Source organism: Pseudophryne corroboree, chromosome 1 (genome assembly GCF_028390025.1).
Source record: "Pseudophryne corroboree isolate aPseCor3 chromosome 1, aPseCor3.hap2, whole genome shotgun sequence".
NCBI lineage: Eukaryota > Metazoa > Chordata > Amphibia > Anura > Myobatrachidae > Pseudophryne > Pseudophryne corroboree.
In genome coordinates, this window is record NC_086444.1 from 696,241,036 (window position 1) to 696,256,200 (window position 15,165).

General features: G+C 47.9%; 1 pseudogene; it reads right to left on the reverse strand.

The window, feature by feature from the left end:
- Positions 1 to 1,394: 1,394 nt before the first annotated feature.
- On the reverse strand, positions 1,395 to 1,513 carry LOC134954518 (5S ribosomal RNA; annotated as a pseudogene).
- Between the last annotated feature and the right edge of the window lie 13,652 nt (positions 1,514 to 15,165).

Below are 15,165 nucleotides of genomic sequence, written 5' to 3' on the forward strand. Positions count from 1 at the left end.
AGAAGGATCCCCTGTGGATGAAAAGGCAGGACTACTAAAAATCACATCAACAGATTTTCTCCAGTTTTCTGCATGAGACTCAGACTTATCCAATCTCTTACTGATATGATTCACACTATCACGTAATTCTTTCACCCATTCAGGCTCTTGCTGTGCCGGCAGTGCCACCACATTACAACTCTGTGTCCCTAAAATGGCTCCCTCAGAGTAAGAACTCCCTGCCTCAGACATGTCACACACGTGCGCAATCACACCACAGACACTCCGGGGCTTATAGGGGATAGACCCACAGTAAAATCTGTCAGAGGGACGCAGAAAGGAATTGCCAGTCCACAACTCAGCGCCTAAAGAAAAAATCTCTGTGTCGTGTACTTTGTACAAAGAGACAAAAAATCCCTGTGTCATGTAACTTACACACAGAGACTTTCCGCACTATATATATTGCCAATAACAGGTTATAGAACCACAATATACACTCCCACGCCCCTTAGCACCCTGATACTTGATTCAGAAGTGGGGAGGAGGATCAGCGTTTCTTCCCCTATTGTGTGCTGGAAGAAAATGGCGCTAAGCAGTGTGCTGGCTGTCTGAAGAAGCCCCACCCCCTGCAATGGCACATTTTTCCTCAGCTATTGAACTAGATATTTATACTGGCGGGGGTGTAGGACTGTGCCACAGCATCATATGCCACCTTTTGCCAGTGAAAGTAGGTTTCATGCTGCCCAGGGCACCCGCACCCTGCTGTGTTATGGATAGCATGTTTGCGCAGCGTTCCCGCTCGCTGCGCGGTACCTTAAGCCGTCACAACGACCGAAGATCCCTCTCTGCAGACCTCCGGTAATACTACTCACTAGTCTTCTGACTTATGGCTCTGTTAGGGGGGTGACGGCATGCTGTGGGAGTGAGCGCATAGCCGCAGCTAGTGTTCAGTATCCTTCAGGAGCTAATGGTGTCCTGTCAGCAGAAGCAGAGCCATGAAACACTTTAGGAAGTTGGTTCCTACTTCTTCCCCCTAGGCCCCATGAAGCAGGGAGACTGTTGCCAGCAGTCTCCCTGAAAATAAAAAACCTAACATAAAGTCTTTTAGTGAAACTCAGTAGAGCTCCACTAGAGTGCGACCAGTCTGTCTGGGCACATTTTCTAAACTGAGGTCTGGAGGAGGGGCATAGAGGGAGGAGCCAGTTCACACTCTGAAAAAGTCTTAAAGTGCCCATGGCTCCTGCGGAACCGTCTATACCCCATGGTACTGAAGTGGACCCCAGCATTCTCTAGGACGTATGAGAAAAAGAGAGAGTATGCACCGGGCTCTACACAGTTCACTGGTGAAATGCCTGATAGAATTATGGTCAGTTGATAATAGGTTCAAGGTCCCGTGTCTTTGGTTTAGCTAAAAATACCTGCGGTACCTGGTATTCTCTGGTGGTCTCCCACCCAGGTACTGACCTGGCCCCACAGTGCTTGGCTTCCAAGATCAGACGAGATTGGGCATACTCAGTGTGGTTTGACCGCAGGTAAGTAAATCATACCTGAAGACACTGGGAACCCTGTGGTATCTGATCAAAATAAATTACAGAGAGTGCCAAAGACAGTCAGAGGCACTAAGTGCTGCAGGGATAAATAATATAAAAAAATGAATGAAAGGGGGGCGTGGCCTAGACAGCAAGCTGAGAGGACGTGCTCTCTGGGAGCTCCTGCCAGCCCTGTACTTAGGGCTCAATACCTGCGCTTTTGTGGACTCCCACTACCCCCACTGTCTCCAGATATCACCCCTTAGCATTTCTGATCGTGGGGCTGCGGCTACGGAGACGGGGGACTGTTTTAAGGGTCCCTGCGGGTTGTGGCCTTCCCCTCACTGTGAAGCCGGGGACTGTAGTGGATTTCTCCCCCCGGACTGGACGTCGAGAAGATCCTTTTGGCAGCGGAGTACAGGGGCACCTACCCCCGCGAAGTGAGCAGCGGCAGTACCCGAGACCGTCTCCCCTGTGACCCGGCGGCTGCAGTGTGGAGCTTACGAGCCCGGCAGCGGCCCCGTGCGGCCGGCAAGTTCCCCTCCCGCCTGCTTCCCCTGAGCACCTGGAGGTCCTGTAGCACCCCCGCCCCTGCAGGAGTCCGTCCACGGCTGTGGGCGACTTGCTGGGCAGCACAAGGAGGTCGCGCAGCTCCCTCCATCGCCGGGCGGCTGCGGCCTCCATCCGCCTCACGCTGGATCCAGGGGCTGAGGTTTGGTGGTGATCCGGCTGTGAGGGCGACCACGGCGGGCCCTAATTATAATTATAAGCTCACAGACGCCTCCCTCCTCCACCTAGACCTCTCTATTGTGGAGGGGCTGGGAATCTGCTACCCCTCTATCTGCACTTGGGGTTTCCGGGAGTCCTTGCAAGTTTTCCTTGTGGCAACCTTGCTGAATATAAATTGCATGCTGTCCTAGCCTGATTGTCACCTGTGCACCTGGAGTGGTGGGCTGGAGCTCCCCCTGGTGTCTCTTCTGCGTACATGAGGATGGCTAGTCTCATAGCCCTGCCAGCCCTGTCCATACCAATGTAATGCGAGTGTTATCTCCTACCCTTGCCATTATCTACGAGATGTCTTACTAATCCTCGGGACAGTGGAGCCTTCAGATTTTTCTATCTTTTGTGTTTGGAAACGTTGAGCTGTTTTCCTCTGAGCCTTATTATGCCTTCTCGACGCAGCAAACCTTCAAAACCTGTCTCGCAGCTTTAATTTTTCAAGTCATCTCCGAAAACGTCCAGTCCTAAACCCACTGGGACCCCCACTATGGATGCTGTTCTTCAGACTCCTCCCCCTATGGCGGCGCCCCCTTCTGCATCTACAGCCGCTTCAAGTCTGGACAAAGTCGGAGATGGAGATGCCCTCACTGTGGGTACTATGAAGCTACTTTTGTCTCGTTTTAAGGAAGGGGTGGCAGCCGAATTTCGTACCACCTTAACGGCATGTTAACAATCCATAGATGACCTGGGTGGTCGCACTGATCATTTGGAAACTAAAATGGAGGAAGTCGTTGGGTCACATAACAGCCTACTGGACTCTCATGATGCGTCAGATGCGGAGGTGAAACTTTTACGGGACAAGGTCAAGGATTTACAGGATAGATCGCGACGGGGCAACCTTAAACTGCGTGGTGTTCCCGAGTCTGTGTCACATAGCAGTTTACATGATTATGCAGTGGCCTTATTTAAAGATCTATTGCCTCAGTCCCCCCCTGCGGACTTCCTTATTGATCGGATACATCGGTTACCAAAGGCCAGAGCGGCTCCAGACGACGCCTCTAGAGATGTTCTAATGAAGATGCATTACTTCCACGTCAAAGAGGCCTTATCGAAAGCATCTAGACCGACGTCTGACACATCTTCTGCCCTCCAGGGGCTTCAACTCTTCGGAGATTTGTCCGCAGCCACCCTCTATAAACGACGATCGTTTCATCCCATCACTGCTGCCCTCAGAAAGGCTAATATCCCTTATCGTTGGGGTTTCCCAAACGAGTCCCCAACACTGGTCTCCCTAAAGTATTGATGTACCTTCTAGTGCCCAGAGGTAATAGAGGTGGCATCTCTAGATGGTAACAACATCTTGTAACTGAATCCTGCCATGGAGTATTCCCCTCACAGACAAAATGGGAAAGGGACCTCCCTAAGGTTTTCACCGAACGTATATGGAAAGATATATTTCAATCATGTTTCAAAATTTCTAAATGTGTGAATCATTCTGAAATGTATTATAAATTGGTTCATAGAGTATATTTTACACCGGAGCAACTGCATAAGATTTGGCCTGATGTCTCCTCTAGTTGCTGGAGGAATTGTGGGATGGTGGGAGCTATCCTTCATATTTTTTGGTTATGTCCGGCAATCCAATCGCTCTGGAGTGAGGTGTTTCTTCTCATTTCTAATATACTAGGAGTGGTTATTATAGCTGACCCCCTCTTGGCACTTTTCCATTATTACTCTAGTGAGTTGTCTAGTTGTGATAGATACCTTTTGGGACATATTCTTATAGCCTCTAAGGCCGCTATTGCTCACAAGTGGAAGTCGGCGGTTGTCCCCAATATATTGATGATAGAAAATAGAGTCCATCAACATTACGTTTTTGAAACAGAGGAGGATATTTGCTCTTCAAGGGCTTCCTCTATTAGTAAGAAATGGTATAAATGGTCCCTTTATAAGGAGAGATCAGGCCAAACTGGTATATCTGGTGCCTCGGTTGACTTACCTGACCTTTCTGTGCTGCGATCCCCGGCTCACGCAAGACCTTAAATTACTAAATGATGCAGACTTCCTTTCCTTTATTATATTCTGCTCACATTGTTGTATTATGATTTCCCTGATGTATACCCTTCCTCCCCCTTGTCTTTATTAGTTCTGTTCCGTTAATGTCCTTTTTTTTATTATTATTTTTTATCTAAATACTTGTGTGTAACCTTAATGAAAATTTAATAAAAATGTAATATAAAAAAAAAAAATGACTGAAAAAATAATAATGATGATAATGTAGCAATCATGCAATCGGGTTGCTGATAGAGTATCAGATCTGTATTTCAAACCACCTCTGATTTTTGATCCTCTGCCCACGCATCGAATGAACAAATGAGAGGGTGGTTGAAAGCGACATTGATATGGAAAGAAGATAGGGGAACACTTCTGCTGTCCTGTTGTGTGGCTATCTTGTGCTCTATTTACATATTGCATTGCAGAGCCCCAAGGTTGCTGAACAGGATGAGAGGGAGTTCCAGAAATCCCATGGTGGTGGAGATAATTCAGAAGAAATTCCTATTGTGAGAAAAGCTAAACATCTTGGTTGCCTCTGATAGTGCTCAGCCAATGCTGTTTATATATCAACACAAATAACTATGAAATTTCAACTGTATTGTTGTCAATGTGATAATGTCCAATAAACAGATAAAGAGATATCTAGCATGGGAATTCAATGTAAAAATACACCTGTAGAAAGCTGTAGACAAATCAACGGTATATGGCACTTTGATTGTAGAAAAGGTAATTAATTAAACTGTAGCAAAGTATCTTGTTGTGAATACACAGGTATGAATATTGGAAATTAAGGTGAGAAAAAAAATAAGAATTTACTCACCGGTAATTCTATTTCTCGTAGTCCGTAGTGGATGCTGGGAACTCCGTAAGGACCATGGGGAATAGCGGGCTCCGAAGGAGGCTGGGCACTCTAGAAAGATCTTAGTCTACCTGGTGTGCACTGGCTCCTCCCACCATGACCCTCCTCCAAGCCTCAGTTAGGTACTGTGCCCGGACGAGCGTACACAATAAGGAAGGATTTTGAATCCCGGGTAAGACTCATACCAGCCACACCAATCACACCGTACAACTCGTGATATGAAACACAGTTAACAGTATGAAACAATAGAGCCTCTCAACAGATGGCTCAACAATATCCCGATTTAGTTAACAATAACTATGTACAAGTATTGCAGATAAACCGCACTTGGGATGGGCGCCCAGCATCCACTACGGACTACGAGAAATAGAATTACCGGTGAGTAAATTCTTATTTTCTCTAACGTCCTAGTGGATGCTGGGAACTCCGTAAGGACCATGGGGATTATACCAAAGCTCCCAAACGGGCGGGAGAGTGCGGATGACTCTGCAGCACTGAATGAGAGAACTCCAGGTCCTCCTCAGCCAGGGTATCAAATTTGTAGAATTTTGCAAACGTGTTTGCCCCTGACCAAGTAGCTGCTCGGCAAAGTTGTAAAGCCGAGACCCCTCGGGCAGCCGCCCAAGATGAGCCCACCTTCCTTGTGGAATGGGCATTGACAGATTTTGGCTGTGGCAGGCCTGCCACAGTATGTGCAAGCTGAATTGTACTACAAATCCAACGAGCAATAGTCTGCTTAGAAGCAGGAGCACCCAGCTTGTTAGGTGCATATAGGATAAACAGCGAGTCAGATTTTCTGACTCTAGCCGTTCTGGAAACATATATTTTCAGTGCCCTGACAACGTCTAGCAACTTGGAGTCCTCCAAGTCCCTAGTAGCCTAGGCACCACAATAGGCTGGTTCAGGTGAAACGCTGACACCACCTTTGGGAGAAACTGGGGACGAGTCCTCAATTCTGCCCTATCCATATGGAAAATCAAATAAGGGCTTTTACAAGACAAAGCCGCCAACTTTGATACTCGCCTGGCAGAAGCCAAGGCCAATAACATAACCACCTTCCACGTGAGATATTTCAGATCCACGGTTTTTAGTGGTTCAAACCAATGTGATTTTAAGAAACTCAACACCACGTTGAGATCCCAAGGTGCCACAGGAGGCACAAACGGGGGCTGACTCTGCAGCACTCCTTTTATAAATGTCTGAACTTCAGGTACTGAAGCTAGTTCTTTTTGAAAGAAAATCGACAGAGCCGAGATCTGTACCTTAATGGAACCCAATTTAAGGCCCATAGTCACTCCTGCTTGCAGGAAATGCAGAAATCGACCTAGTTGAAATTCCTCTGTTGGGGCCCTTTCGGCCTCACACCATGCAACATATTTTCGCCATATGCGGTGATAATGAGTTGCTGTAACCTCTTTCCTGGCTTTAGTAAGCGTAGGAATGACTTCCTCCGGAATGCCCTTTTCCTTCAGGATCCGGCGTTCAACCGCCATGCCGACAAACGCAGCCGCGGTAAGTCTTGGAACAGACAGGGCCCCTGCTGCCGCAGGTCCTGTCTGAGTGGCAGAGGCCATGGGTCCTCTGATATAAATTCTTGAAGTTCTGGGTACCAAGCTCTTCTTGGCCATCCACGAGTATCGTTCTTACTCCTCGCCTTCTTATTATTCTCAGTACCTTTGGTATGAGAGGCAGAGGGGAGAACACATAAACCGACTGGTACACCCACGGTGTTACCAGAGTGTCCATAGCTATCGCCTGAGGGTCCCTTGACCCGGTGCAATATCTTTTATAGCTTTTTGTTGAGGCGGGACGCCATCATGTCCACCTGTGGCCTTTCCCAATGGTGTACAATCCTATTGGAAGACTTCTGGAGGAAGTCCCCATTCTCCCGGGTGGAGGTCGTGTCTGTTGAGAAGATCTGCTTCCCAGTTGTCCACTCCGGGAATGAACACTGCTGACAGTGCTAACACATGATTTTCCGCCTATCGGAGAATCCTTGTGGCTTCTGCCATCGCCATCCTGCTTCTTGTGCCGCCCTGTTGGTTTACATGGGCGACTGCCGTGATGTTGTCTGATTGGATCAGTACCGGCTGGTTTTGAAGCAGAGGCCTTGCCGGCCTCAGGGCATTGTAAATGGCCCTCAGGTCCAGAATATTTATGTGTAGGGAAATAACCTGACTTGACCAAAGTCCCTGGAAATTTCTTCCCTGTGTGACTGCCTCCCAGCCTCAAAGGCTGGAATCCATGGTCACTAGAACCTAGTCCTGTATGCCGAACCTGCGGCCCTCTTGAAGATGGGCACTCTGCAGCCACCACAGTAGAGATACCCTGGTCCTTGGAGACAGGGTTATCAGCCTATGCATCGGAAGATGCGATCCGGACCACTTGTCCAACAGGTCCCTCTGAAAAGTTCTTGTATGGAACCTGCCTAATGGGATTGCTTCGTAGGAAGCTACCATTTTTCCCAGGACTCGCGTGCAATGATGCACCGCTACCTATTTTGGCTTCAGGAGGTCTCTGACTAGAGATGACAACTCCTTGGCTTTCTCCTCCGGGAGAAACACTATTTCTGGTTTATGTCCAGAACCATCCCCAGGAACAGTAGACGTGTCATAGGAACCAGCTGTGACTTTGGACTGTTTAGAATCCAACCATGCTGTTGTAGCACTTTCCAAAATAGTGCTACCCCGACTACCAACTGCTCCTTGGACCTCGCCCTTATAACGAGATTGTCCAAGTACGGGATAATTACAACTCCCTTTTTTTGAAGGAGTATCAACATTTCGGCCATTACCTTGATAAAACACCCTCGGTGCCATGTACAGTCCAAACGGCAGTGTCTGGACTTGGTAATGGTAATCCTGTACCACAAATCTGAGGTACTCCTGGCGAGGATGGTAAATGGGGACATGCAGGTAAGCATCCTTGATGTCCCAGGATACCATGTAATCCCCCTCGTCCAGGCTTGGAATAACCGCCCTGAGCGATTCCATCCTTGAATTTTTGTGTTCAAGGATTTTAAATATAAAATGGGTCACACCGAACCATGCGGTTTCGGTACCCCAACCCGTGTGGAATAGTAACCCCGTCCTTGTTGAAGTAGGGGCACCTTGAGTATTACCTGCTGGGAATACCGCTTATTAATTGCCTCTAGCACAGCCTCCCTGCCTGAGGGAGTTGTCAGCAAGGCATATTTTAGGAAACGGCTGGGGGGAGACATCTCGAATTCCAGCTTGTACCCCTGAAATACTACTTGAAAGAAACAGGGATCCACCTGTGAGCGAGCCCACTAATTGCTGAAATTTTTGAGACGGCCCCCCACCGTACCTGGCTACACCTGTGGAGCACCCGCGTCATGGTGTGGCCTCACAGGAGGCGGGGGAAGAATCTTGATTCTGGGAACAGGCTGACTGGTGCAGCTTTTTTCCCTCTACCCTTGTCTCTGTACAGAAAGGAAGCGCCATTTGTTTCTGAAGCCGAAAGGACTGTACCTTTGTCTGTGAGGAAACCTGAGGTAAAATTATTTCTTCCCAGCAGTTGCTGTGGATACGAGGTCCCAGAGACCATCCCCAAATAATTCCTCACCCTTATAAGGCTCTCTATGCGCTTTTTAAGTCAGCATCACCTGTCCAGTGACAGGTCTCTCAGTGAGCCTGTTGCCAGCAGGTCTCACTGAAAATAACAAATTCTAAGACTATAACTTTCTAAGAGCTCAGGAGAGCCCCTAGTGTGCATCCAACCTCGGCCGGGCACGAAATCTAACTGAGGCTTGGAGGAGGGTCATGGTGGGAGGAGCCAGTGCACACCAGGTAGACTAAGATCTTTCTAGAGTGCCCAGCCTCCTTCGGAGCCCGCTATTCCCCATGGTCCTTACGGAGTTCCCAGCATCCACTAGGACGTTAGAGAAATCTTATTAGCCTTCTTTGCTGCAGTCCTACTTTGGGTACTACTGCTTAGCTTGCTATCTATGAGGACACCTAAGTCCTTTTCCAGTACAGAATCCCCTAATTTTACCCCATTTAGTAGGTAGGTGTAATTTTTGTTCTTGTTACCACAGTGCATTACCTTACACTTGTCTGTGTTGAAGCGCATTCTCCATTTGGCTGCCCATGCTTCTAATTTAACTAAGTCATTCTGAAGAGACTCGGCATCCTCCTCTGTATTTATAGCCTTACACAATTTGGTATCATCTGCAAAAATTGACACCATGCTCTCTAGACCTTCTGTTAGGTCGTTAATGAAAATATTGAACAATAGCGGTCCTAATACTGAGCCTTGCGGCACACCACTTAGCACTTCAGTCCAAGTTGAAAAAGATCCATTAACCACAACGCGCTGCTCCCTATTATCTAACCAGTTTTTGACCCAAGTGCATATTGTGCTTCCTAGCCCTGATTCTTATAGCTTGTAGATAAGTCTCATGTGTGGTACAGTATCGAACGCTTTGGCAAAGTCTAAAAAGATTACATCCACGTCTTTACCATGATCTAGGTTTGTGCTTACTGTTTCATAAAAGCCAAGTAAGTTGGTTTGACAGGATCTGTCCTTCATAAACCCATGTTGATTCCTTTTAATGACTTTATTGGTTTCAAGGAACTTCTGAATACTATCTCTTAGAATACCTTCCAATACTTTCCCCACTATAGATGTAAGACTAACTGGTCTATAATTACCTGGTTCAGCTTTACTTCCCTTTTTGAATATAGGCACTACTTCCGCTATACGCCAGTCTTTGGGAACCATACCTGATATAACTGAATCCTTAAAGATCAAAGATAGCGGTTTTGCCAGTTCAGAGTGAAGCTCCATTAGAACCCTTGGATGAATGCCATCGGGCCCTGGTGATTTATTAATCTTTAAATGTTTTAATCGGTTACAGACTACTTCCTCGCTTAAATAAGTACCTATCAGTGTCATATTCTCATTATTGAGATTGTGTGTCAGTCCCTGAATTGGGTCCTCTCTAGTGAATACTGTTGAAAAAAACTAATTTAGTGTGTCCGCTATGTCATTATCATTTTTGCTTAAGACTCCCAACTTGTCTTTTAAAGGGCCTATACTCTCCTTCTTTAATCTCTTGCTATTAATGTATTTAAAGATTTTTTTGGGATTCGCTTTGCTTTCCTTTGCTACTAGTTTTTCAGTTTCTACTTTAGCCGCTCTTATTTCCTTTTTGCAAATTTTGTTACATTCCTTATAGTGCTGAAATGACTCTGCTTCCCCGTCAGATTTGTATTTTTTAAATGCTCGCCTTTTCTTGCCCATAAATTCCTTAATCTTTTTGTTAAGCCACATCGGTTTATGATTTTTTTTCCTTTTTTTGCTACTCAGTATAGTACCTGAGTGTGTATATACAGACTTCAGGATAGCCTCCTGCTTTCTATCCGCAGGCTCCTTTAAGGCGGCCGTATCATGAGACGGCAGTGCCACCTTTTTTGACAAGCGTGTGAGCGCCTTATCCACCCTCGGGGATGTCTCCCAACGTAACCTGTCCTCTGGCGGGAAAGGGTACGCCATCAGTAACTTTTTAGAAATCACTAGTTTCTTATCGGGGGAAGCCCACGCTTCTTCACACACTTCATTCAATTCATCTGATGGGGGAAAAACCGCTGGTTGCTTTTTCTCCCCAAACATAATACCCTTTTTAGTGGTACCTGGGTTAATGTCAGAAATGTGCAACACATTTTTCATTGCCGTAATCATGCAACGGATGGCCCTAGTGGAATGTACATTAGTCTCGTCCTCGTCGACACTGGAGTCAGACTCTGTGTCGACATCTGTGTCTGCCATCTGAGGTAGCGGGCGTTTTTGAGCCCCTGATGGCCTTTGAGACGCCTGGGCAGGCACTGGCTGAGAAGCCGGCTGTCCCACAGCTGTTATGTCATCGAACCTTTTATGCAAGGAGTTGACACTGTCGTGTAAAACCTTCCACATATCCATCCACTCTGGTGTCGACCCCGCAGGGGGTGACATCACACTTATCGGCACCTGCTCCGCCTCCACATAAGCCTCATCAAACATGTCGACACAGCCGTACCGACACACATAGGGAATGCTCTGACTGAGGACAGGACCCCACAAAGTCCTTTGGGGAAACAGAGAGAGAGTATGCCAGCACACACCACAGCGCTATATAATCAGGGATTTACACTAACACAAAGTGATTTTTCCCTATAGCTGCTTTACATATACAGTTTTGCGCCTAAATTTAGTGCCCCCCCTCTCTTTTTTACCCTTTGAGCCTGGAAACTGCAGGGGAGAGCCTGGGGAGCTGTCTTCCAGCGGAGCTGTGAAGAGGAAATGGCGCCAGTGTGCTGAGGGAGATAGCCCCGCCCCCTTCTCGGCGGACTTCTCCCGCTCTTATATTTATATTATGGCGGGGGATTTTTGCACATATATAGTTTTTTAGAATATATTATGTGCTGTTTGCCAATGTAAGGTACTCTAATTGCAGCCCAGGGCGCCCCCCCCAACGCCCTGCACCCATCAGTGACCGGAGTATGTGGTGTGCATAGGGAGCAATGGCGCACAGCTGCAGTGCTGTGCGCTACCTTAATGAAGACCGGAGTCTTCAGCCGCCGATTTCCAGGACGTTCTTCTTGCTTCTGGCTCTGCAAGGGGGACGGCGGCGCGGCTCCGGGACAGGACGACCGAGGCTGGGCCTGTGTTTGATCCCTCTGGAGCTAATGGTGTCCAGTAGCCTAGAAGCCCAAGCTAGCTGCAGGTAGGTTCGCTTCTCTCCCCTAAGTCCCTCGTAGCAGTGAGTCTGTTGCCAGCAGATCTCACTGAAAATAAAAAACCTAACAAATACTTTCTTTACTAGAAGCTCAGGAGAGCCCCTAGTGTGCAACCAGCTCGAGCCGGGCACAGATTCTAACTGAGGTCTGGAGGAGGGGCATAGAGGGAGGAGCCAGTGCACACCAGATAGTACCTAATCTTTCTTTTAGAGTGCCCAGTCTCCTGCGGAGCCCGTCTATTCCCCATGGTCCTTACGGAGTACCCAGCATCCACTAGGACGTCAGAGAAATAACAAATAAAAAAATCAGAAGTGCAGATTTTTCTGTGAAAACCTACAAATAGACATATAAATATTAGTGTGTGTGTGTGTGTGTGTTTGATGGGGGTGTTATGCTGGGTACACACTGGCCAATATATTGGCCGTTGTATTGAACGCCCGATATATTGCTTGCCTGTCGGCCAGTGTGTACAAGCGATGTCTGTGAATGCCGTTGTTCAGACATATTGCGTTGGTCCTGGTGCACAGCCAACGGCCAATATATCTAACAACCGCCCGTACACTTGCTGCAGACGCCAGCGGTGATTGACAGCACAACTGGACGCACGCATGTATATGCCCACTCATCGGTGACGTCAGTCCTGACGGATCGGACTGTAGTCAATTGATCTGCATATATATTTATAAGTGTGTACCCAGCATAAGTTTCATCTGTCCAAACCCTATATCTATTCACTTCATAATTAAAAAATGTGATTTCGTTCATTATTCACTTACACTTGGGAGCGCGCAGCCTGCCTCATCTGTGGAAAGGATGGATAATAAGATTTTACTCACCGGTAAATCTATTTCTCGTAGTCCGTAGTGGATGCTGGGAACTCCGTAAGGACCATGGGGAATAGCGGCTCCGTAGGAGACTGGGCACAACTAAAGAAAGCTTTAGTACTACCTGGTGTGCACTGGCTCCTCCCTCTATGACCCTCCTCCAGACCTCAGTTAGGATACTGTGCCCGGAAGAGCTGACACAATAAGGAAAGGATTTGGAATCCCGGGTAAGACTCATACCAGCCACACCAATCACACCGTATAACTTGTGATAACATACCCAGTTAACAGTATGAAATATAACTGAGCCTCTCAACAGATGGCTCAACAATAACCCTTTAGTTAACCAATAACTATATACAAGTATTGCAGACAATCCGCACTTGGGACGGGCGCCCAGCATCCACTACGGACTACGAGAAATAGATTTACCGGTGAGTAAAATCTTATTTTCTCTAACGTCCTAAGTGGATGCTGGGAACTCCGTAAGGACCATGGGGATTATACCAAAGCTCCCAAACGGGCGGGAGAGTGCGGATGACTCTGCAGCACCGAATGAGCGAACTCTAGGTCCTCCTCAGCCAGGGTATCAAACTTGTAGAATTTAGCAAATGTGTTTGACCCCGACCAAGTAGCTGCTCGGCAAAGTTGTAAAGCCGAGACCCCTCGGCAGCAGCCCAAGAAGAGCCCACCTTCCTCGTGGAATGGGCTTTTACAGATTTAGGATGCGGCAGTCCAGCCGCAGAATGTGCAAGTTGAATCGTGCTACAGATCCAGCGAGCAATAGTCTGCTTTGAAGCAGGAGCACCCAACTTGTTGGGTGCATGCAGGATAAATAGCGAGTCAGTCTTTCTGACTCCAGCTGTCCTGGAAACATAGATTTTTAGGGCCCGGACTACGTCCAGCAACTTGGAATCCTCCAAGTCACGAGTAGCCGCAGGCACCACAATAGGCTGGTTCAAATGAAAAGCTGAAACCACCTTTGGGAGAAATTGGGGACGAGTCCTCAATTCCGCCCTATCCATATGGAAAATCAGATAAGGGCTTTAACATGATAAAGCCGCCAATTCTGACACACGCCTGGCCGAAGCCAAGGCCAACAGCATGACCACTTTCCACGTGAGATATTTTAAATCCACGGTTTTAAGTGGTTCAAACCAATGTGACTTTAGGAAATTCAACACCACGTTGAGATCCCAAGGTGCCACTGGGGGCACAAAAGGGGGCTGAATATGCAGCACTCCCTTAACAAATGTCTGAACTTCAGGTAGTGAAGCCAGTTCTTTCTGGAAGAAAATCGATAGAGCCGAAATCTGGACCTTAATGGAACCCAATTTTAGGCCCATAGTCACCCCTGACTGTAGGAAGTGCAGAAAACGGCCCAGCTGAAATTTCTCCGTTGGGGCCTTCCTGGCCTCACACCACGCAACATATTTTCGCCATATGCGGTGATAATGGTTTGCGGTCACTTCTTTCCTAGCTTTAATCAGCGTAGGTATGACTTCCTCCGGAATGCCCTTTTCCTTCAGGATCCGGTGTTCAACCGCCATGCCGTCAAACGCAGCCGCGGTAAGTCTTGGAACAGACAGGGCCCCTGCTGCAGCAGGTCCTGTCTGAGCGGCAGAGGCCATGGGTCCTCTGAGATCATTTCTTGCTTGCTGAGGAAGTCTGCTTCCCAGTTGTCCACTCCCGGAATGAACACTGCTGACAGTGCTAGCACGTGATTTTCCGCCCATCGGAGAATCCTTGTGGCTTCTGCCATCGCCGTCCTGCTTCTCGTGCCGCCCTGTCGGTTTACATGGGCGACCGCCGTGATGTTGTCTGACTGGATCAGTACCGGCTGGTTTTGAAGCAGGGGTCTTGCCTGACTTAGGGCATTGTAGATGGCCCTTAGTTCCAGAATATTTATGTGTAGGGAAATCTCCTGGCTTGACCATAGCCCTTGGAAGTTTCTTCCCTGTGTGACTGCCCCCCAGCCTCGAAGGCTGGCATCCGTCGTCACCAGGACCCAGTCCTGTATGCCGAATCTGCGGCCCTCTAGAAGATGAGCACTCTGCAGCCACCACAGCAGAGACACCCTGGTCCTTGGAGACAGGGTTATCAGCCGATGCATCTGAAGATGGGATCCGGAACACTTGTCCAACAGATCCCACTGAAAGATTCTTGCATGGAACCTGACGAATGGAATTGCTTCGTAGGAAGCTACCATTTTTCCCAGGACTCGCGTGCAGTGATGCACCGAGACCTGTTTTGGTTTTAGGAGATCTCTGACTAGAGACGACAACTCCTTGGCTTTCTCCTCCGGGAGAAACACCCTTTTCTGGTCTGTGTCCAGAACCATCCCCAGAAACAGTAGACGTGTCGTAGGAACCAGCTGTGACTTTGGAATATTCAGAATCCAACCGTGCTGTTGTAGCACCTCCCGAGATAGTGCTACCCCGACCAACAACTGCTCCCTGGAC